The 23,158-nt window shown below is 41.1% G+C and overlaps 19 non-coding genes across 19 annotated transcripts; all 19 read left to right on the top strand.

Annotated features, from left to right (window-relative positions):
- Positions 1-2,723: 2,723 nt before the first annotated feature.
- On the top strand, positions 2,724-2,795 carry trnaa-cgc (transfer RNA alanine (anticodon CGC)). The gene has a single exon. It is a non-coding gene; the product is annotated as a tRNA-Ala (tRNA).
- Positions 2,796-4,370: 1,575 nt separating this feature from the next.
- trnaa-ugc (transfer RNA alanine (anticodon UGC)) lies at positions 4,371-4,442 on the top strand. The gene has a single exon. It is a non-coding gene; the product is annotated as a tRNA-Ala (tRNA).
- Positions 4,443-4,913: 471 nt separating this feature from the next.
- On the top strand, positions 4,914-4,985 carry trnat-ugu (transfer RNA threonine (anticodon UGU)). Its single transcript has one exon. It is a non-coding gene; the product is annotated as a tRNA-Thr (tRNA).
- Positions 4,986-6,123: 1,138 nt separating this feature from the next.
- On the top strand, positions 6,124-6,195 carry trnaa-ugc (transfer RNA alanine (anticodon UGC)). The gene has a single exon. It is a non-coding gene; the product is annotated as a tRNA-Ala (tRNA).
- Positions 6,196-6,664: 469 nt separating this feature from the next.
- On the top strand, positions 6,665-6,736 carry trnat-ugu (transfer RNA threonine (anticodon UGU)). The gene has a single exon. It is a non-coding gene; the product is annotated as a tRNA-Thr (tRNA).
- Positions 6,737-7,874: 1,138 nt separating this feature from the next.
- On the top strand, positions 7,875-7,946 carry trnaa-ugc (transfer RNA alanine (anticodon UGC)). The gene has a single exon. It is a non-coding gene; the product is annotated as a tRNA-Ala (tRNA).
- A 1,680-nt stretch (positions 7,947-9,626) lies between these two features.
- trnaa-cgc (transfer RNA alanine (anticodon CGC)) lies at positions 9,627-9,698 on the top strand. Its single transcript has one exon. It is a non-coding gene; the product is annotated as a tRNA-Ala (tRNA).
- A 1,678-nt stretch (positions 9,699-11,376) lies between these two features.
- trnaa-cgc (transfer RNA alanine (anticodon CGC)) lies at positions 11,377-11,448 on the top strand. The gene has a single exon. It is a non-coding gene; the product is annotated as a tRNA-Ala (tRNA).
- Positions 11,449-13,128: 1,680 nt separating this feature from the next.
- trnaa-ugc (transfer RNA alanine (anticodon UGC)) lies at positions 13,129-13,200 on the top strand. The gene has a single exon. It is a non-coding gene; the product is annotated as a tRNA-Ala (tRNA).
- Positions 13,201-13,669: 469 nt separating this feature from the next.
- On the top strand, positions 13,670-13,741 carry trnat-ugu (transfer RNA threonine (anticodon UGU)). The gene has a single exon. It is a non-coding gene; the product is annotated as a tRNA-Thr (tRNA).
- A 1,138-nt stretch (positions 13,742-14,879) lies between these two features.
- trnaa-ugc (transfer RNA alanine (anticodon UGC)) lies at positions 14,880-14,951 on the top strand. Its single transcript has one exon. It is a non-coding gene; the product is annotated as a tRNA-Ala (tRNA).
- A 467-nt stretch (positions 14,952-15,418) lies between these two features.
- Positions 15,419-15,490, top strand: trnat-ugu (transfer RNA threonine (anticodon UGU)). Its single transcript has one exon. It is a non-coding gene; the product is annotated as a tRNA-Thr (tRNA).
- A 1,138-nt stretch (positions 15,491-16,628) lies between these two features.
- Positions 16,629-16,700, top strand: trnaa-cgc (transfer RNA alanine (anticodon CGC)). The gene has a single exon. It is a non-coding gene; the product is annotated as a tRNA-Ala (tRNA).
- A 468-nt stretch (positions 16,701-17,168) lies between these two features.
- On the top strand, positions 17,169-17,240 carry trnat-ugu (transfer RNA threonine (anticodon UGU)). The gene has a single exon. It is a non-coding gene; the product is annotated as a tRNA-Thr (tRNA).
- A 1,138-nt stretch (positions 17,241-18,378) lies between these two features.
- On the top strand, positions 18,379-18,450 carry trnaa-cgc (transfer RNA alanine (anticodon CGC)). The gene has a single exon. It is a non-coding gene; the product is annotated as a tRNA-Ala (tRNA).
- A 1,678-nt stretch (positions 18,451-20,128) lies between these two features.
- On the top strand, positions 20,129-20,200 carry trnaa-cgc (transfer RNA alanine (anticodon CGC)). The gene has a single exon. It is a non-coding gene; the product is annotated as a tRNA-Ala (tRNA).
- A 468-nt stretch (positions 20,201-20,668) lies between these two features.
- Positions 20,669-20,740, top strand: trnat-ugu (transfer RNA threonine (anticodon UGU)). The gene has a single exon. It is a non-coding gene; the product is annotated as a tRNA-Thr (tRNA).
- A 1,138-nt stretch (positions 20,741-21,878) lies between these two features.
- On the top strand, positions 21,879-21,950 carry trnaa-cgc (transfer RNA alanine (anticodon CGC)). Its single transcript has one exon. It is a non-coding gene; the product is annotated as a tRNA-Ala (tRNA).
- A 470-nt stretch (positions 21,951-22,420) lies between these two features.
- Positions 22,421-22,492, top strand: trnat-ugu (transfer RNA threonine (anticodon UGU)). The gene has a single exon. It is a non-coding gene; the product is annotated as a tRNA-Thr (tRNA).
- The last annotated feature ends 666 nt before the right edge of the window (positions 22,493-23,158 follow it).

The raw sequence follows: 23,158 nt of genomic DNA, 5'->3' as shown, positions 1-23,158 counted from the left end.
GATGTCCTTGATGATCTTTTTGGCCTTCCTGTGACATCGGGTGTTGTAGGTGTCCTGGAGGGCAGGCAGTCTGTCCCCGGTGATGCGTTGGGCAGACCGCACCAACCTCTGGAGAGCCCTGCGGTTGTGGGCGGTGCAGGTGCCGTACCAGGCGGTGATGCAGCCTGACAGGATGCTCTCGATTGTGCATCTGTAAAAGTTTGTGAGTGTTTTTGGTGACAAGCCAAATTTCTTTAGCCTCCTGAGGTTGAAGAGGCACTTCCCCACGCTGTCTGTGTGGGTGGACCATTTCAGTTTGTCCGTGATATGTACGCCGAGGAACTTAAAACTTTCCACCTTCTCCACTGCTGTCCCGTCGATGTGGATAGGGGGCTGCTCCCTCTCCTGTTTCCTGAAGTCCACAATCACCTCCTTTTGTTTTGTTGACGTTGAGTGTGAGGTTATTTTCCTGACACCACACTCCGAGGGCCCTCACCTCCTCCCTGTAGGCCGTATCGTCGTTGTTGGTAATCAAGCCTACCACTGTTGTGTCGTCTGCAAACTTGATGATTGAGTTGGAGGCGTGCATGGCCACGCAGTCATGGGTGAACAGGGAGTACAGGAGAGGGCTGAGCACACACCCTAATGGGGCCCCAGTGATGAGGATCAGCGGGGTGGAGATTTTGATACCTACCCTCACCACCTGGGGGCGGCCCGTCAGGAAGTCCAGGACCCAGTTGCACAGGGCAGGGTCGAGACCCAGGGTCTCGAGCTTAATGACGAGTTTGGAGGGCACTATGGTGTTAAATGCTGAACTGTAGTCAATGAACAGCATTCTTACATAGGTATTCCTCTTGTCCAGATGGGTTAGGGCAGTGTGCAGTGTGATTGCGATTGCGTCGTCTGTGGACCTATTGGGGCGGTAAGCAAATTGGAGTGGGTCTAGGGTGTCAGGTAGGTTGGAGGTGATATGGTCCTTGACTAGTCTCTCAAAGCACTTCATGATGACATAAGTGAGTGCTATGGAGCGGTAGTCATTTATCTCAGTTACCTTAGCTTTCTTGGGAAAAGGAAGAATGGTGGCCCTCTTGAAGCATGTGGGAACAGCAGACTGGGATAAGGATTGATTGAATATGTCCGTAAACACACCAGCCAGCTGGTCTGAGCATGCTCTGAGGACGCAGCTGGGGATGCTGTCTGGGCCGGCAGCCTTGCGAGGGTTAACACGTTTAAATGTTTTACTCACATTGGCTGCAAGTTTTGGTAACGGGCCGTGTCAGTGGCACTGTATTGTCCTATGAAAGCGAGCAAAGAAGTTGTTTAGTCTGTCTTGGGAGCAAGACATCGTGGTCCGCGACGGGGTTGGTTTTTCTTTTTGTAGTCCGTGATTGACTGCAGACCACATACCTCTCGTGTCTGAGCCGTTGAATTGCGACTCCACTTTGTCTCTATACTGACGGTTAGCTTTTTTGATTGCCTTGCGGAGGGAATAGCTACACTGTTTGAATTCGGTCATGTTTCCGGTCACTTTGCCCTGATTAAAAGCAGTGGTTCGCTCTTTCAGTTTTGCGCGAATGCTGACATCAATCCACAGTTTCCGGTTGGGGAATGTTTTAATAGACGCTGTGGGTACAACATCACTGATGCACTTGCTAATACACTCGCTCAGAGAATCAGTGTATTCATCAATGTTGTTTTTCGACGCTATGCGGAACATATCCCAGTCCACGTGATCAAAGCAATCTTGAAGCGTGGAATCCAATTGGTCGGACCAGCGATGAACAGACCTGAGCAGGGGTCCTTCCTGTTTTAGTTTCTGTCTATAGGCTGGGAGCAAAAAAATTGAGTCGTGGTCAGATTTTCCGAAAGGAGAGCGGGGTAGGGCATTATATGAGTCACGGAAGTTAGAATAACAATGATCCAGAGTTTTGCCAGCCCGGGTCGCACAATCGATGTGCTGATAAAATTTAGGGAGCCGTAAACTACCCACCACTGCGACCTGTATGCTCTAGTCGGCTGGCCCTCGCTACATATTCGTCACCAGACCCACTGGCTCCAGGTCATCTATAAGTCTATGCTAGGTAAAGCTCCGCCTTATCTCAACTCACTGGTCACGATAAAAACACCCACCCGTAGCACTCGCTCCAGCAGATATATCTCACTGGTCATCCCCAAAGCCAACACCTCCTTTGGCTGCCTTTCCTTCCAGTTCTCTGCTGCCAATGACTGGAACGAATTGCAAAAATCGCTGAACCTGGACACTTATATTTCCCTCACTAACTTTAAACATCAGCTATCTGAGCAGCTAACCGATCGCTGCAGCTGTACATAGGCCATCTGTAAATAGCCCACCCAATCTACCTACCTCATCCCCATATTGTTTTTATTTACTTTCTGCTCTTTTGCACACCAGTATTTGTACTTGCACATCATCATCTGCTCATCTATCACTCCAGTGTTAATTTGCTAAATTGTAATTACCTCACTACCATGGCCTATTTATTACCTTACCTCCTCATGCCATTTGCACACACTGAATATAGACTTTCTTTTTTTCTATTGTGTTATTGACTGTACGCTTGTTTATTCCATTTGTAACTCTATGTTGTTGTTTGTGTCGCACTGCTTTGCTTTATCTTGGCCAGGTTGCAGTTCTCAATGAGAACTTGTTCTCCACTAGCTTACCTGGTTAAATAAAGGTGAAATAAAATAAAATAAGATACATTTTTAATCTTTCCCAGAACGGGGATGTAGCTCAGTGGTAGAGCGCATGCTTCGCATGTATGAGGTCCTGGGTTCAATCCCCAGCATCTCCATTTAAAATTACTGCATTGACCCAACCAACTCCTACTTTACAGAATGTTGTAATTCTAAGCAGGAAACAGAGACGTGCTAAATAATTTGGTTTTGTAATCTGAAGAACATTCCTTCAATCCCTGTTCGTACAATTATAGAACAGAAGTGGCATGATTGCCATCTTTTATGGCGTCATTTTCAAAAACTGAAGTTTATGGGTTCGATCCCAGTCTGTACCTGGTTTAAGAATTGCTGCTATCATTTCCTTGTAGTTTCAATGGAGTGGTGTATATAAAAAGTACATTGTATTGATATTGCATTTTATCTGCAAATGAAATGGGATGGAAGCTCAGAGGGGGAGTGCATGCAAAATATGGATGAGGTCCTCGGTTCAATCCCAAGATTCTCCACTGAGTTTATTTGTGTGCCAAATTCACATTTACACAACTACTACTTTCCTGAATGTTGATATATTATTCAGAACTGTGCATTAATTGGAGGACTTTGCAGAAAATCAAGTTGTATCAATATTGCAACTCAGCTATTATAGTAAGGGGATGAATCTCTATGCTAGAGCCAGTACTTTACATGAATGCGGTCCAACGTTAATCCCCAACTTCTCTGTTGAGTGTAATTAGTTGTTAAATTAGCTTTTGCACAACTCCCACTTTCCAGAATGTTGACATTCTAAGAAGGAAATAGATATGCTAAATCATCTGTTTCTGTAAACTGAAGCACATGGGTTCATCCTTGTTCGACGTTTATGGAAGATAGCTGATATTATGGAAATGTTCTTTCATTAGAACAGTGTAAAGAAAAGGTAAATTGTATTGATATGACCACTGCGACCTGTATGCTCTAGTCGGCTGGCCCTCGCTACCTATTCGTCACCAGACCCACTGGCTCCAGGTCATCTATAAGTCTATGCTTGGTAAAGCTCCGCCTTATCTCAACTCACTGGTCACGATAAAAACACCCACCCGTAGCACTTCGCTCCAGCAGATATATCTCACTGGTCATCCCCAAAGCCAACACCTCCTTTGGCTGCCTTTCCTTCCAGTTCTCTGCTGCCAATGACTGGAACGAATTGCAAAAATCGCTGAACCTGGACACTTATATTTCCCTCACTAACTTTAAACATCAGCTATCTGAGCAGCTAACCGATCGCTGCAGCTGTACATAGGCCATCTGTAAATAGCCCACCCAATCTACCTACCTCATCCCCATATTGTTTTTATTTACTTTCTGCTCTTTTGCACACCAGTATTTGTACTTGCACATCATCATCTGCTCATCTATCACTCCAGTGTTAATTTGCTAAATTGTAATTACCTCACTACCATGGCCTATTTATTACCTTACCTCCTCATGCCATTTGCACACACTGAATATAGACTTTCTTTTCTTCTATTGTGTTATTGACTGTACGCTTGTTTATTCCATTTGTAACTCTATGTTGTTGTTTGTGTCGCACTGCTTTGCTTTATCTTGGCCAGGTTGCAGTTCTCAATGAGAACTTGTTCTCCACTAGCTTACCTGGTTAAATAAAGGTGAAATAAAATAAAATAAGATACATTTTTAATCTTTCCCAGAACGGGGATGTAGCTCAGTGGTAGAGCGCATGCTTTGCATGTATGAGGTCCTGGGTTCAATCCCCAGCATCTCCATTTAAAATTACTGCATTGACCCAACCAACTCCTACTTTACAGAATGTTGTAATTCTAAGCAGGAAACAGAGACGTGCTAAATAATTTGGTTTTGTAATCTGAAGAACATTCCTTCAATCCCTGTTCGTACAATTATAGAACAGAAGTGGCATGATTGCCATCTTTTATGGCGTCATTTTCAAAAACTGAAGTTCATGGGTTCGATCCCAGTCTGTACCTGGTTTAAGAATTGCTGCTATCATTTCCTTGTAGTTTCAATGGAGTGGTGTATATAAAAAGTACATTGTATTGATATTGCATTTTATCTGCAAATGAAATGGGATGGAAGCTCAGAGGGGGAGTGCATGCAAAATATGGATGAGGTCCTCGGTTCAATCCCAAGATTCTCCACTGAGTTTATTTGCGTGCCAAATTCACATTTACACAACTACTACTTTCCTGAATGTTGATATATAATACAGAGCGTAGAGTGGCATGGTGGCCAAGTGGTAAGGCGTTGGTCTTGTAAACCGAAGATCATGGGTTCAAATCCCTTCTGTGCCTTTATGAAAGACATCTGATATCATGGACCTGTGCTTTAATTGGAGGACTTTGCAGAAAATCAAGTTGTATCAATATTGCAACACAGCTATTATAGTAAGGGGATGAATCTCTATGGTAGAGCCAGTACTTTACATGAATGCGGTCCAACGTTAATCCCCAACTTCTCTGTTGAGTGTAATTAGTTGTTAAATTAGCTTTTGCACAACTCCCACTTTCCAGAATGTTGACATTCTAAGAAGGAAATAGATATGCTAAATCATCTGTTTCTGTAAACTGAAGCACATGGGTTCATCCTTGTTTGACGTTTATGGAAGATAGCTGATATTATGGAAATGTACTTTCATTAGAACAGTGTAAAGAAAAGGTAAATTGTATTGATATGACCACTGCGACCTGTATGCTCTAGTCGGCTGGCCCTCGCTACCTATTCGTCACCAGACCCACTGGCTCCAGGTCATCTATAAGTCTATGCTAGGTAAAGCTCCGCCTTATCTCAACTCACTGGTCACGATAAAAACACCCACCCGTAGCACTCGCTCCAGCAGATATATCTCACTGGTCATCCCCAAAGCCAACACCTCCTTTGGCTGCCTTTCCTTCCAGTTCTCTGCTGCCAATGACTGGAACGAATTGCAAAAATCGCTGAACCTGGACACTTATATTTCCCTCACTAACTTTAAACATCAGCTATCTGAGCAGCTAACCGATCGCTGCAGCTGTACATAGGCCATCTGTAAATAGCCCACCCAATCTACCTACCTCATCCCCATATTGTTTTTATTTACTTTCTGCTCTTTTGCACACCAGTATTTGTACTTGCACATCATCATCTGCTCATCTATCACTCCAGTGTTAATTTGCTAAATTGTAATTACCTCACTACCATGGCCTATTTATTACCTTACCTCCTCATGCCATTTGCACACACTGAATATAGACTTTCTTTTCTTCTATTGTGTTATTGACTGTACGCTTGTTTATTCCATTTGTAACTCTATGTTGTTGTTTGTGTCGCACTGCTTTGCTTTATCTTGGCCAGGTTGCAGTTCTCAATGAGAACTTGTTCTCCACTAGCTTACCTGGTTAAATAAAGGTGAAATAAAATAAAATAAGATACATTTTTAATCTTTCCCAGAACGGGGATGTAGCTCAGTGGTAGAGCGCATGCTTTGCATGTATGAGGTCCTGGGTTCAATCCCCAGCTTCTCCATTTAAAATTACTGCATTGACCCAACCCTCCTACTTTACAGAATGTTGTAATTCTAAGCAGGAAACAGAGACGTGCTAAATAATTTGGTTTTGTAATCTGAAGAACATTCCTTCAATCCCTGTTCGTACAATTATAGAACAGAAGTGGCATGATTGCCATCTTTTATGGCGTCATTTTCAAAAACTGAAGTTCATGGGTTCGATCCCAGTCTGTACCTGGTTTAAGAATTGCTGCTATCATTTCCTTGTAGTTTCAATGGAGTGGTGTATATAAAAAGTACATTGTATTGATATTGCATTTTATCTGCAAATGAAATGGGATGGAAGCTCAGAGGGGGAGTGCATGCAAAATATGGATGAGGTCCTCGGTTCAATCCCAAGATTCTCCACTGAGTTTATTTGCGTGCCAAATTCACATTTACACAACTACTACTTTCCTGAATGTTGATATATAATACAGAACGTAGAGTGGCATGGTGGCCAAGTGGTAAGGCGTTGGTCTTGTAAACCGAAGATCATGGGTTCAAATCCCTTCTGTGCCTTTATGAAAGACATCTGATATCATGGACCTGTGCTTTAATTGGAGGACTTTGCAGAAAATCAAGTTGTATCAATATTGCAACACAGCTATTATAGTAAGTGGATGAATCTCTATGGTAGAGCCAGTACTTTACATGAATGCGGTCCAACGTTAATCCCCAACTTCTCTGTTGAGTGTAATTAGTTGTTAAATTAGCTTTTGCACAACTCCCACTTTCCAGAATGTTGACATTCTAAGAAGGAAATAGATATGCTAAATCATCTGTTTCTGTAAACTGAAGCACATGGGTTCATCCTTGTTTGACGTTTATGGAAGATAGCTGATATTATGGAAATGTACTTTCATTAGAACAGTGTAAAGAAAAGGTAAATTGTATTGATATGACCACTGCGACCTGTATGCTCTAGTCGGCTGGCCCTCGCTACCTATTCGTCACCAGACCCACTGGCTCCAGGTCATCTATAAGTCTATGCTAGGTAAAGCTCCGCCTTATCTCAACTCACTGGTCACGATAAAAACACCCACCCGTAGCACTCGCTCCAGCAGATATATCTCACTGGTCATCCCCAAAGCCAACACCTCCTTTGGCTGCCTTTCCTTCCAGTTCTCTGCTGCCAATGACTGGAACGAATTGCAAAAATCGCTGAACCTGGACACTTATATTTCCCTCACTAACTTTAAACATCAGCTATCTGAGCAGCTAACCGATCGCTGCAGCTGTACATAGGCCATCTGTAAATAGCCCACCCAATCTACCTACCTCATCCCCATATTGTTTTTATTTACTTTCTGCTCTTTTGCACACCAGTATTTGTACTTGCACATCATCATCTGCTCATCTATCACTCCAGTGTTAATTTGCTAAATTGTAATTACCTCACTACCATGGCCTATTTATTACCTTACCTCCTCATGCCATTTGCACACACTGAATATAGACTTTCTTTTCTTCTATTGTGTTATTGACTGTACGCTTGTTTATTCCATTTGTAACTCTATGTTGTTGTTTGTGTCGCACTGCTTTGCTTTATCTTGGCCAGGTTGCAGTTCTCAATGAGAACTTGTTCTCCACTAGCTTACCTGGTTAAATAAAGGTGAAATAAAATAAAATAAGATACATTTTTAATCTTTCCCAGAACGGGGATGTAGCTCAGTGGTAGAGCGCATGCTTTGCATGTATGAGGTCCTGGGTTCAATCCCCAGCTTCTCCATTTAAAATTACTGCATTGACCCAACCACTCCTACTTTACAGAATGTTGTAATTCTAAGCAGGAAACAGAGACGTGCTAAATAATTTGGTTTTGTAATCTGAAGAACATTCCTTCAATCCCTGTTCGTACAATTATAGAACAGAAGTGGCATGATTGCCATCTTTTATGGCGTCATTTTCAAAAACTGAAGTTCATGGGTTCGATCCCAGTCTGTACCTGGTTTAAGAATTGCTGCTATCATTTCCTTGTAGTTTCAATGGAGTGGTGTATATAAAAAGTACATTGTATTGATATTGCATTTTATCTGCAAATGAAATGGGATGGAAGCTCAGAGGGGGAGTGCATGCAAAATATGGATGAGGTCCTCGGTTCAATCCCAAGATTCTCCACTGAGTTTATTTGCGTGCCAAATTCACATTTACACAACTACTACTTTCCTGAATGTTGATATATAATTCAGAACTTAGAGTGACATGGTGGCCAAGTGGTAAGGCGTTGGTCTTGTAAACCGAAGATCATGGGTTCAAATCCCTTCTGTGCCTTTATGAAAGACATCTGATATCATGGACCTGTGCGTTAATTGGAGGACTTTGCAGAAAATCAAGTTGTATCAATATTGCAACACAGCTATTATAGTAAGTGGATGAATCTCTATGGTAGAGCCAGTACTTTACATGAATGCGGTCCAACGTTAATCCCCAACTTCTCTGTTGAGTGTAATTAGTTGTTAAATTAGCTTTTGCACAACTCCCACTTTCCAGAATGTTGACATTCTAAGAAGGAAATAGATATGCTAAATCATCTGTTTCTGTAAACTGAAGCACATGGGTTCATCCTTGTTTGACGTTTATGGAAGATAGCTGATATTATGGAAATGTACTTTCATTAGAACAGTGTAAAGAAAAGGTAAATTGTATTGATATGACCACTGCGACCTGTATGCTCTAGTCGGCTGGCCCTCGCTACCTATTCGTCACCAGACCCACTGGCTCCAGGTCATCTATAAGTCTATGCTAGGTAAAGCTCCGCCTTATCTCAACTCACTGGTCACGATAAAAACACCCACCCGTAGCACTCGCTCCAGCAGATATATCTCACTGGTCATCCCCAAAGCCAACACCTCCTTTGGCTGCCTTTCCTTCCAGTTCTCTGCTGCCAATGACTGGAACGAATTGCAAAAATCGCTGAACCTGGACACTTATATTTCCCTCACTAACTTTAAACATCAGCTATCTGAGCAGCTAACCGATCGCTGCAGCTGTACATAGGCCATCTGTAAATAGCCCACCCAATCTACCTACCTCATCCCCATATTGTTTTTATTTACTTTCTGCTCTTTTGCACACCAGTATTTGTACTTGCACATCATCATCTGCTCATCTATCACTCCAGTGTTAATTTGCTAAATTGTAATTACCTCACTACCATGGCCTATTTATTACCTTACCTCCTCATGCCATTTGCACACACTGAATATAGACTTTCTTTTTTTCTATTGTGTTATTGACTGTACGCTTGTTTATTCCATTTGTAACTCTATGTTGTTGTTTGTGTCGCACTGCTTTGCTTTATCTTGGCCAGGTTGCAGTTCTCAATGAGAACTTGTTCTCCACTAGCTTACCTGGTTAAATAAAGGTGAAATAAAATAAAATAAGATACATTTTTAATCTTTCCCAGAACGGGGATGTAGCTCAGTGGTAGAGCGCATGCTTCGCATGTATGAGGTCCTGGGTTCAATCCCCAGCATCTCCATTTAAAATTACTGCATTGACCCAACATCCTACTTTACAGAATGTTGTAATTCTAAGCAGGAAACAGAGACGTGCTAAATAATTTGGTTTTGTAATCTGAAGAACATTCCTTCAATCCCTGTTCGTACAATTATAGAACAGAAGTGGCATGATTGCCATCTTTTATGGCGTCATTTTCAAAAACTGAAGTTTATGGGTTCGATCCCAGTCTGTACCTGGTTTAAGAATTGCTGCTATCATTTCCTTGTAGTTTCAATGGAGTGGTGTATATAAAAAGTACATTGTATTGATATTGCATTTTATCTGCAAATGAAATGGGATGGAAGCTCAGAGGGGGAGTGCATGCAAAATATGGATGAGGTCCTCGGTTCAATCCCAAGATTCTCCACTGAGTTTATTTGCGTGCCAAATTCACATTTACACAACTACTACTTTCCTGAATGTTGATATATAATACAGAACTTAGAGTGACATGGTGGCCAAGTGGTAAGGCGTTGGTCTTGTAAACCGAAGATCATGGGTTCAAATCCCTTCTGTGCCTTTATGAAAGACATCTGATATCATAGACCTGTGCTTTACTTGGAGGACTTTGCAGAAAATCAAGTTGTATCAATATTGCAACACAGCTATTATAGTAAGGGGATGAATCTCTATGGTAGAGCCAGTACTTTACATGAATGCGGTCCAACGTTAATCCCCAACTTCTCTGTTGAGTGTAATTAGTTGTTAAATTAGCTTTTGCACAACTCCCACTTTCCAGAATGTTGACATTCTAAGAAGGAAATAGATATGCTAAATCATCTGTTTCTGTAAACTGAAGCACATGGGTTCATCCTTGTTTGACGTTTATGGAAGATAGCTGATATTATGGAAATGTACTTTCATTAGAACAGTGTAAAGAAAAGGTAAATTGTATTGATATGACCACTGCGACCTGTATGCTCTAGTCGGCTGGCCCTCGCTACCTATTCGTCACCAGACCCACTGGCTCCAGGTCATCTATAAGTCTATGCTAGGTAAAGCTCCGCCTTATCTCAACTCACTGGTCACGATAAAAACACCCACCCGTAGCACTCGCTCCAGCAGATATATCTCACTGGTCATCCCCAAAGCCAACACCTCCTTTGGCTGCCTTTCCTTCCAGTTCTCTGCTGCCAATGACTGGAACGAATTGCAAAAATCGCTGAACCTGGACACTTATATTTCCCTCACTAACTTTAAACATCAGCTATCTGAGCAGCTAACCGATCGCTGCAGCTGTACATAGGCCATCTGTAAATAGCCCACCCAATCTACCTACCTCATCCCCATATTGTTTTTATTTACTTTCTGCTCTTTTGCACACCAGTATTTGTACTTGCACATCATCATCTGCTCATCTATCACTCCAGTGTTAATTTGCTAAATTGTAATTACCTCACTACCATGGCCTATTTATTACCTTACCTCCTCATGCCATTTGCACACACTGAATATAGACTTTCTTTTCTTCTATTGTGTTATTGACTGTACGCTTGTTTATTCCATTTGTAACTCTATGTTGTTGTTTGTGTCGCACTGCTTTGCTTTATCTTGGCCAGGTTGCAGTTCTCAATGAGAACTTGTTCTCCACTAGCTTACCTGGTTAAATAAAGGTGAAATAAAATAAAATAAGATACATTTTTAATCTTTCCCAGAACGGGGATGTAGCTCAGTGGTAGAGCGCATGCTTCGCATGTATGAGGTCCTGGGTTCAATCCCCAGCTTCTCCATTTAAAATTACTGCATTGACCCAACCATCCTACTTTACAGAATGTTGTAATTCTAAGCAGGAAACAGAGACGTGCTAAATAATTTGGTTTTGTAATCTGAAGAACATTCCTTCAATCCCTGTTCGTACAATTATAGAACAGAAGTGGCATGATTGCCATCTTTTATGGCGTCATTTTCAAAAACTGAAGTTTATGGGTTCGATCCCAGTCTGTACCTGGTTTAAGAATTGCTGCTATCATTTCCTTGTAGTTTCAATGGAGTGGTGTATATAAAAAGTACATTGTATTGATATTGCATTTTATCTGCAAATGAAATGGGATGGAAGCTCAGAGGGGGAGTGCATGCAAAATATGGATGAGGTCCTCGGTTCAATCCCAAGATTCTCCACTGAGTTTATTTGCGTGCCAAATTCACATTTACACAACTACTACTTTCCTGAATGTTGATATATAATTCAGAACTTAGAGTGACATGGTGGCCAAGTGGTAAGGCGTTGGTCTTGTAAACCGAAGATCATGGGTTCAAATCCCTTCTGTGCCTTTATGAAAGACATCTGATATCATGGACCTGTGCTTTACTTGGAGGACTTTGCAGAAAATCAAGTTGTATCAATATTGCAACACAGCTATTATAGTAAGGGGATGAATCTCTATGGTAGAGCCAGTACTTTACATGAATGCGGTCCAACGTTAATCCCCAACTTCTCTGTTGAGTGTAATTAGTTGTTAAATTAGCTTTTGCACAACTCCCACTTTCCAGAATGTTGACATTCTAAGAAGGAAATAGATATGCTAAATCATCTGTTTCTGTAAACTGAAGCACATGGGTTCATCCTTGTTTGACGTTTATGGAAGATAGCTGATATTATGGAAATGTACTTTCATTAGAACAGTGTAAAGAAAAGGTAAATTGTATTGATATGACCACTGCGACCTGTATGCTCTAGTCGGCTGGCCCTCGCTACCTATTCGTCACCAGACCCACTGGCTCCAGGTCATCTATAAGTCTATGCTAGGTAAAGCTCCGCCTTATCTCAACTCACTGGTCACGATAAAAACACCCACCCGTAGCACTTCGCTCCAGCAGATATATCTCACTGGTCATCCCCAAAGCCAACACCTCCTTTGGCTGCCTTTCCTTCCAGTTCTCTGCTGCCAATGACTGGAACGAATTGCAAAAATCGCTGAACCTGGACACTTATATTTCCCTCACTAACTTTAAACATCAGCTATCTGAGCAGCTAACCGATCGCTGCAGCTGTACATAGGCCATCTGTAAATAGCCCACCCAATCTACCTACCTCATCCCCATATTGTTTTTATTTACTTTCTGCTCTTTTGCACACCAGTATTTGTACTTGCACATCATCATCTGCTCATCTATCACTCCAGTGTTAATTTGCTAAATTGTAATTACCTCACTACCATGGCCTATTTATTACCTTACCTCCTCATGCCATTTGCACACACTGAATATAGACTTTCTTTTTTTCTATTGTGTTATTGACTGTACGCTTGTTTATTCCATTTGTAACTCTATGTTGTTGTTTGTGTCGCACTGCTTTGCTTTATCTTGGCCAGGTTGCAGTTCTCAATGAGAACTTGTTCTCCACTAGCTTACCTGGTTAAATAAAGGTGAAATAAAATAAAATAAGATACATTTTTAATCTTTCCCAGAACGGGGATGTAGCTCAGTGGTAGAGCGCATGCTTTGCATGTATGAGGTCCTGGGTTCAATCCCCAGCTTCTCCATTTAAAATTATTGCATTGACCCAACACTCCTACTTTACAGAATGTTGTAATTCTAAGCAGGAAACAGAGACGTGCTAAATAATTTGGTTTTGTAATCTGAAGAACATTCCTTCAATCCCTGTTCGTACAATTATAGAACAGAAGTGGCATGATTGCCATCTTTTATGGCGTCATTTTCAAAAACTGAAGTTTATGGGTTCGATCCCAGTCTGTACCTGGTTTAAGAATTGCTGCTATCATTTCCTTGTAGTTTCAATGGAGTGGTGTATATAAAAAGTACATTGTATTGATATTGCATTTTATCTGCAAATGAAATGGGATGGAAGCTCAGAGGGGGAGTGCATGCAAAATATGGATGAGGTCCTCGGTTCAATCCCAAGATTCTCCACTGAGTTTATTTGCGTGCCAAATTCACATTTACACAACTACTACTTTCCTGAATGTTGATATATAATTCAGAACGTAGAGTGGCATGGTGGCCAAGTGGTAAGGCGTTGGTCTTGTAAACCGAAGATCATGGGTTCAAATCCCTTCTGTGCCTTTATGAAAGACATCTGATATCATGGACCTGTGCTTTACTTGGAGGACTTTGCAGAAAATCAAGTTGTATCAATATTGCAACACAGCTATTATAGTAAGGGGATGAATCTCTATGGTAGAGCCAGTACTTTACATGAATGCGGTCCAACGTTAATCCCCAACTTCTCTGTTGAGTGTAATTAGTTGTTAAATTAGCTTTTGCACAACTCCCACTTTCCAGAATGTTGACATTCTAAGAAGGAAATAGATATGCTAAATCATCTGTTTCTGTAAACTGAAGCACATGGGTTCATCCTTGTTTGACGTTTATGGAAGATAGCTGATATTATGGAAATGTACTTTCATTAGAACAGTGTAAAGAAAAGGTAAATTGTATTGATATGACCACTGCGACCTGTATGCTCTAGTCGGCTGGCCCTCGCTACCTATTCGTCACCAGACCCACTGGCTCCAGGTCATCTATAAGTCTATGCTAGGTAAAGCTCCGCCTTATCTCAACTCACTGGTCACGATAAAAACACCCACCCGTAGCACTCGCTCCAGCAGATATATCTCACTGGTCATCCCCAAAGCCAACACCTCCTTTGGCTGCCTTTCCTTCCAGTTCTCTGCTGCCAATGACTGGAACGAATTGCAAAAATCGCTGAACCTGGACACTTATATTTCCCTCACTAACTTTAAACATCAGCTATCTGAGCAGCTAACCGATCGCTGCAGCTGTACATAGGCCATCTGTAAATAGCCCACCCAATCTACCTACCTCATCCCCATATTGTTTTTATTTACTTTCTGCTCTTTTGCACACCAGTATTTGTACTTGCACATCATCATCTGCTCATCTATCACTCCAGTGTTAATTTGCTAAATTGTAATTACCTCACTACCATGGCCTATTTATTACCTTACCTCCTCATGCCATTTGCACACACTGAATATAGACTTTCTTTTCTTCTATTGTGTTATTGACTGTACGCTTGTTTATTCCATTTGTAACTCTATGTTGTTGTTTGTGTCGCACTGCTTTGCTTTATCTTGGCCAGGTTGCAGTTCTCAATGAGAACTTGTTCTCCACTAGCTTACCTGGTTAAATAAAGGTGAAATAAAATAAAATAAGATACATTTTTAATCTTTCCCAGAACGGGGATGTAGCTCAGTGGTAGAGCGCATGCTTTGCATGTATGAGGTCCTGGGTTCAATCCCCAGCATCTCCATTTAAAGTTATTCCATTGACCCAACTCCTACTTTACAGAATGTTGTAATTCTAAGCAGGAAACAGAGACGTGCTAAATAATTTGGTTTTGTAATCTGAAGAACATTCCTTCAATCCCTGTTCGTACAATTATAGAACAGAAGTGGCATGATTGCCATCTTTTATGGCGTCATTTTCAAAAACTGAAGTTTATGGGTTCGATCCCAGTCTGTACCTGGTTTAAGAATTGCTGCTATCATTTCCTTGTAGTTTCAATGGAGTGGTGTATATAAAAAGTACATTGTATTGATATTGCATTTTATCTGCAAATGAAATGGGATGGAAGCTCAGAGGGGGAGTGCATGCAAAATATGGATGAGGTCCTCGGTTCAATCCCAAGATTCTCCACTGAGTTTATTTGCGTGCCAAATTCACATTTACACAACTACTACTTTCCTGAATGTTGATATATAATTCAGAACTTAGAGTGACATGGTGGCCAAGTGGTAAGGCGTTGGTCTTGTAAACCGAAGATCATGGGTTCAAATCCCTTCTGTGCCTTTATGAAAGACATCTGATATCATGGACCTGTGCTTTAATTGGAGGACTTTGCAGAAAATCAAGTTGTATCAATATTGCAACACAGCTATTATAGTAAGTGGATGAATCTCTATGGTAGAGCCAGTACTTTACATGAATGCGGTCCAACGTTAATCCCCAACTTCTCTGTTGAGTGTAATTAGTTGTTAAATTAGCTTTTGCACAACTCCCACTTTCCAGAATGTTGACATTCTAAGAAGGAAATAGATATGCTAAATCATCTGTTTCTGTAAACTGAAGCACATGGGTTCATCCTTGTTTGACGTTTATGGAAGATAGCTGATATTATGGAAATGTACTTTCATTAGAACAGTGTAAAGAAAAGGTAAATTGTATTGATATGACCACTGCGACCTGTATGCTCTAGTCGGCTGGCCCTCGCTACCTATTCGTCACCAGACCCACTGGCTCCAGGTCATCTATAAGTCTATGCTAGGTAAAGCTCCGCCTTATCTCAACTCACTGGTCACGATAAAAACACCCACCCGTAGCACTCGCTCCAGCAGATATATCTCACTGGTCATCCCCAAAGCCAACACCTCCTTTGGCTGCCTTTCCTTCCAGTTCTCTGCTGCCAATGACTGGAACGAATTGCAAAAATCGCTGAACCTGGACACTTATATTTCCCTCACTAACTTTAAACATCAGCTATCTGAGCAGCTAACCGATCGCTGCAGCTGTACATAGGCCATCTGTAAATAGCCCACCCAATCTACCTACCTCATCCCCATATTGTTTTTATTTACTTTCTGCTCTTTTGCACACCAGTATTTGTACTTGCACATCATCATCTGCTCATCTATCACTCCAGTGTTAATTTGCTAAATTGTAATTACCTCACTACCATGGCCTATTTATTACCTTACCTCCTCATGCCATTTGCACACACTGAATATAGACTTTCTTTTTTTCTATTGTGTTATTGACTGTACGCTTGTTTATTCCATTTGTAACTCTATGTTGTTGTTTGTGTCGCACTGCTTTGCTTTATCTTGGCCAGGTTGCAGTTCTCAATGAGAACTTGTTCTCCACTAGCTTACCTGGTTAAATAAAGGTGAAATAAAATAAAATAAGATACATTTTTAATCTTTCCCAGAACGGGGATGTAGCTCAGTGGTAGAGCGCATGCTTCGCATGTATGAGGTCCTGGGTTCAATCCCCAGCTTCTCCATTTAAAATTACTGCATTGACCCAACCTCCTACTTTACAGAATGTTGTAATTCTAAGCAGGAAACAGAGACGTGCTAAATAATTTGGTTTTGTAATCTGAAGAACATTCCTTCAATCCCTGTTCGTACAATTATAGAACAGAAGTGGCATGATTGCCATCTTTTATGGCGTCATTTTCAAAAACTGAAGTTTATGGGTTCGATCCCAGTCTGTACCTGGTTTAAGAATTGCTGCTATCATTTCCTTGTAGTTTCAATGGAGTGGTGTATATAAAAAGTACATTGTATTGATATTGCATTTTATCTGCAAATGAAATGGGATGGAAGCTCAGAGGGGGAGTGCATGCAAAATATGGATGAGGTCCTCGGTTCAATCCCAAGATTCTCCACTGAGTTTATTTGCGTGCCAAATTCACATTTACACAACTACTACTTTCCTGAATGTTGATATATAATTCAGAACTTAGAGTGACATGGTGGCCAAGTGGTAAGGCGTTGGTCTTGTAAACCGAAGATCATGGGTTCAAATCCCTTCTGTGCCTTTATGAAAGACATCTGATATCATGGACCTGTGCTTTACTTGGAGGACTTTGCAGAAAATCAAGTTGTATCAATATTGCAACACAGCTATTATAGTAAGGGGATGAATCTCTATGGTAGAGCCAGTACTTTACATGAATGCGGTCCAACGTTAATCCCCAACTTCTCTGTTGAGTGTAATTAGTTGTTAAATTAGCTTTTGCACAACTCCCACTTTCCAGAATGTTGACATTCTAAGAAGGAAATAGATATGCTAAATCATCTGTTTCTGTAAACTGAAGCACATGGGTTCATCCTTGTTTGACGTTTATGGAAGATAGCTGATATTATGGAAATGTACTTTCATTAGAACAGTGTAAAGAAAAGGTAAATTGTATTGATATGACCACTGCGACCTGTATGCTCTAGTCGGCTGGCCCTCGCTACCTATTCGTCACCAGACCCACTGGCTCCAGGTCATCTATAAGTCTATGCTAGGTAAAGCTCCGCCTTATCTCAACTCACTGGTCACGATAAAAACACCCACCCGTAGCACTCGCTCCAGCAGATATATCTCACTGGTCATCCCCAAAGCCAACACCTCCTTTGGCTGCCTTTCCTTCCAGTTCTCTGCTGCCAATGACTGGAACGAATTGCAAAAATCGCTGAACCTGGACACTTATATTTCCCTCACTAACTTTAAACATCAGCTATCTGAGCAGCTAACCGATCGCTGCAGCTGTACATAGGCCATCTGTAAATAGCCCACCCAATCTACCTACCTCATCCCCATATTGTTTTTATTTACTTTCTGCTCTTTTGCACACCAGTATTTGTACTTGCACATCATCATCTGCTCATCTATCACTCCAGTGTTAATTTGCTAAATTGTAATTACCTCACTACCATGGCCTATTTATTACCTTACCTCCTCATGCCATTTGCACACACTGAATATAGACTTTCTTTTCTTCTATTGTGTTATTGACTGTACGCTTGTTTATTCCATTTGTAACTCTATGTTGTTGTTTGTGTCGCACTGCTTTGCTTTATCTTGGCCAGGTTGCAGTTCTCAATGAGAACTTGTTCTCCACTAGCTTACCTGGTTAAATAAAGGTGAAATAAAATAAAATAAGATACATTTTTAATCTTTCCCAGAACGGGGATGTAGCTCAGTGGTAGAGCGCATGCTTCGCATGTATGAGGTCCTGGGTTCAATCCCCAGCATCTCCATTTAAAATTACTGTATTGACCCAACTCATACTTTACAGAATGTTGTAATTCTAAGCAGGAAACAGAGACGTGCTAAATAATTTGGTTTTGTAATCTGAAGAACATTCCTTCAATCCCTGTTCGTACAATTATAGAACAGAAGTGGCATGATTGCCATCTTTTATGGCGTCATTTTCAAAAACTGAAGTTTATGGGTTCGATCCCAGTCTGTACCTGGTTTAAGAATTGCTGCTATCATTTCCTTGTAGTTTCAATGGAGTGGTGTATATAAAAAGTACATTGTATTGATATTGCATTTTATCTGCAAATGAAATGGGATGGAAGCTCAGAGGGGGAGTGCATGCAAAATATGGATGAGGTCCTCGGTTCAATCCCAAGATTCTCCACTGAGTTTATTTGCGTGCCAAATTCACATTTACACAACTACTACTTTCCTGAATGTTGATATATAATTCAGAACTTAGAGTGACATGGTGGCCAAGTGGTAAGGCGTTGGTCTTGTAAACCGAATATCATGGGTTCAAATCCCTTCTGTGCCTTTATGAAAGACATCTGATATCATGGACCTGTGCATTAATTGGAGGACTTTGCAGAAAATCAAGTTGTATCAATATTGCAACACAGCTATTATAGTAAGGGGATGAATCTCTATGGTAGAGCCAGTACTTTACATGAATGCGGTCCAACGTTAATCCCCAACTTCTCTGTTGAGTGTAATTAGTTGTTAAATTAGCTTTTGCACAACTCCCACTTTCCAGAATGTTGACATTCTAAGAAGGAAATAGATATGCTAAATCATCTGTTTCTGTAAACTGAAGCACATGGGTTCATCCTTGTTTGACGTTTATGGAAGATAGCTGATATTATGGAAATGTACTTTCATTAGAACAGTGTAAAGAAAAGGTAAATTGTATTGATATGACCACTGCGACCTGTATGCTCTAGTCGGCTGGCCCTCGCTACCTATTCGTCACCAGACCCACTGGCTCCAGGTCATCTATAAGTCTATGCTAGGTAAAGCTCCGCCTTATCTCAACTCACTGGTCACGATAAAAACACCCACCCGTAGCACTTCGCTCCAGCAGATATATCTCACTGGTCATCCCCAAAGCCAACACCTCCTTTGGCTGCCTTTCCTTCCAGTTCTCTGCTGCCAATGACTGGAACGAATTGCAAAAATCGCTGAACCTGGACACTTATATTTCCCTCACTAACTTTAAACATCAGCTATCTGAGCAGCTAACCGATCGCTGCAGCTGTACATAGGCCATCTGTAAATAGCCCACCCAATCTACCTACCTCATCCCCATATTGTTTTTATTTACTTTCTGCTCTTTTGCACACCAGTATTTGTACTTGCACATCATCATCTGCTCATCTATCACTCCAGTGTTAATTTGCTAAATTGTAATTACCTCACTACCATGGCCTATTTATTACCTTACCTCCTCATGCCATTTGCACACACTGAATATAGACTTTCTTTTCTTCTATTGTGTTATTGACTGTACGCTTGTTTATTCCATTTGTAACTCTATGTTGTTGTTTGTGTCGCACTGCTTTGCTTTATCTTGGCCAGGTTGCAGTTCTCAATGAGAACTTGTTCTCCACTAGCTTACCTGGTTAAATAAAGGTGAAATAAAATAAAATAAGATACATTTTTAATCTTTCCCAGAACGGGGATGTAGCTCAGTGGTAGAGCGCATGCTTCGCATGTATGAGGTCCTGGGTTCAATCCCCAGCTTCGCCATTTAAAATTACTGCATTGACCCAACCTCCTACTTTACAGAATGTTGTAATTCTAAGCAGGAAACAGAGATGTGCTAAATAATTTGGTTTTGTAATCTGAAGAACATTCCTTCAATCCCTGTTCGTACAATTATAGAACAGAAGTGGCATGATTGCCATCTTTTATGGCGTCATTTTCAAAAACTGAAGTTCATGGGTTCGATCCCAGTCTGTACCTGGTTTAAGAATTGCTGCTATCATTTCCTTGTAGTTTCAATGGAGTGGTGTATATAAAAAGTACATTGTATTGATATTGCATTTTATCTGCAAATGAAATGGGATGGAAGCTCAGAGGGGGAGTGCATGCAAAATATGGATGAGGTCCTCGGTTCAATCCCAAGATTCTCCACTGAGTTTATTTGCGTGCCAAATTCACATTTACACAACTACTACTTTCCTGAATGTTGATATATAATTCAGAACTTAGAGTGACATGGTGGCCAAGTGGTAAGGCGTTGGTCTTGTAAACCGAAGATCATGGGTTCAAATCCCTTCTGTGCCTTTATGAAAGACATCTGATATCATGGACCTGTGCGTTAATTGGAGGACTTTGCAGAAAATCAAGTTGTATCAATATTGCAACACAGCTATTATAGTAAGTGGATGAATCTCTATGGTAGAGCCAGTACTTTACATGAATGCGGTCCAACGTTAATCCCCAACTTCTCTGTTGAGTGTAATTAGTTGTTAAATTAGCTTTTGCACAACTCCCACTTTCCAGAATGTTGACATTCTAAGAAGGAAATAGATATGCTAAATCATCTGTTTCTGTAAACTGAAGCACATGGGTTCATCCTTGTTTGACGTTTATGGAAGATAGCTGATATTATGGAAATGTACTTTCATTAGAACAGTGTAAAGAAAAGGTAAATTGTATTGATATGACCACTGCGACCTGTATGCTCTAGTCGGCTGGCCCTCGCTACCTATTCGTCACCAGACCCACTGGCTCCAGGTCATCTATAAGTCTATGCTAGGTAAAGCTCCGCCTTATCTCAACTCACTGGTCACGATAAAAACACCCACCCGTAGCACTCGCTCCAGCAGATATATCTCACTGGTCATCCCCAAAGCCAACACCTCCTTTGGCTGCCTTTCCTTCCAGTTCTCTGCTGCCAATGACTGGAACGAATTGCAAAAATCGCTGAACCTGGACACTTATATTTCCCTCACTAACTTTAAACATCAGCTATCTGAGCAGCTAACCGATCGCTGCAGCTGTACATAGGCCATCTGTAAATAGCCCACCCAATCTACCTACCTCATCCCCATATTGTTTTTATTTACTTTCTGCTCTTTTGCACACCAGTATTTGTACTTGCACATCATCATCTGCTCATCTATCACTCCAGTGTTAATTTGCTAAATTGTAATTACCTCACTACCATGGCCTATTTATTACCTTACCTCCTCATGCCATTTGCACACACTGAATATAGACTTTCTTTTCTTCTATTGTGTTATTGACTGTACGCTTGTTTATTCCATTTGTAACTCTATGTTGTTGTTTGTGTCGCACTGCTTTGCTTTATCTTGGCCAGGTTGCAGTTCTCAATGAGAACTTGTTCTCCACTAGCTTACCTGGTTAAATAAAGGTGAAATAAAATAAAATAAGATACATTTTTAATCTTTCCCAGAACGGGGATGTAGCTCAGTGGTAGAGCGCATGCTTCGCATGTATGAGGTCCTGGGTTCAATCCCCAGCATCTCCATTTAAAATTACTGCATTGACCCAACCACTCCTACTTTACAGAATGTTGTAATTCTAAGCAGGAAACAGAGACGTGCTAAATAATTTGGTTTTGTAATCTGAAGAACATTCCTTCAATCCCTGTTCGTACAATTATAGAACAGAAGTGGCATGATTGCCATCTTTTATGGCGTCATTTTCAAAAACTGAAGTTCATGGGTTCGATCCCAGTCTGTACCTGGTTTAAGAATTGCTGCTATCATTTCCTTGTAGTTTCAATGGAGTGGTGTATATAAAAAGTACATTGTATTGATATTGCATTTTATCTGCAAATGAAATGGGATGGAAGCTCAGAGGGGGAGTGCATGCAAAATATGGATGAGGTCCTCGGTTCAATCCCAAGATTCTCCACTGAGTTTATTTGCGTGCCAAATTCACATTTACACAACTACTACTTTCCTGAATGTTGATATATAATTCAGAACGTAGAGTGGCATGGTGGCCAAGTGGTAAGGCGTTGGTCTTGTAAACCGAAGATCATGGGTTCAAATCCCTTCTGTGCCTTTATGAAAGACATCTGATATCATGGACCTGTGCTTTACTTGGAGGACTTTGCAGAAAATCAAGTTGTATCAATATTGCAACTCAGCTATTATAGTAAGTGGATGAATCTCTATGGTAGAGCCAGTACTTTACATGAATGCGGTCCAACGTTAATCCCCAACTTCTCTGTTGAGTGTAATTAGTTGTTAAATTAGCTTTTGCACAACTCCCACTTTCCAGAATGTTGACATTCTAAGAAGGAAATAGATATGCTAAATCATCTGTTTCTGTAAACTGAAGCACATGGGTTCATCCTTGTTTGACGTTTATGGAAGATAGCTGATATTATGGAAATGTACTTTCATTAGAACAGTGTAAAGAAAAGGTAAATTGTATTGATATGACCACTGCGACCTGTATGCTCTAGTCGGCTGGCCCTCGCTACCTATTCGTCACCAGACCCACTGGCTCCAGGTCATCTATAAGTCTATGCTAGGTAAAGCTCCGCCTTATCTCAACTCACTGGTCACGATAAAAACACCCACCCGTAGCACTCGCTCCAGCAGATATATCTCACTGGTCATCCCCAAAGCCAACACCTCCTTTGGCTGCCTTTCCTTCCAGTTCTCTGCTGCCAATGACTGGAACGAATTGCAAAAATCGCTGAACCTGGACACTTATATTTCC

The sequence above is a fragment of the Salmo salar genome, unplaced genomic scaffold, assembly GCF_905237065.1.
Source record: "Salmo salar unplaced genomic scaffold, Ssal_v3.1, whole genome shotgun sequence".
NCBI classification, from domain to species: domain Eukaryota; kingdom Metazoa; phylum Chordata; class Actinopteri; order Salmoniformes; family Salmonidae; genus Salmo; species Salmo salar.
This window is presented reverse-complemented; position numbering and strand designations above follow the sequence as displayed.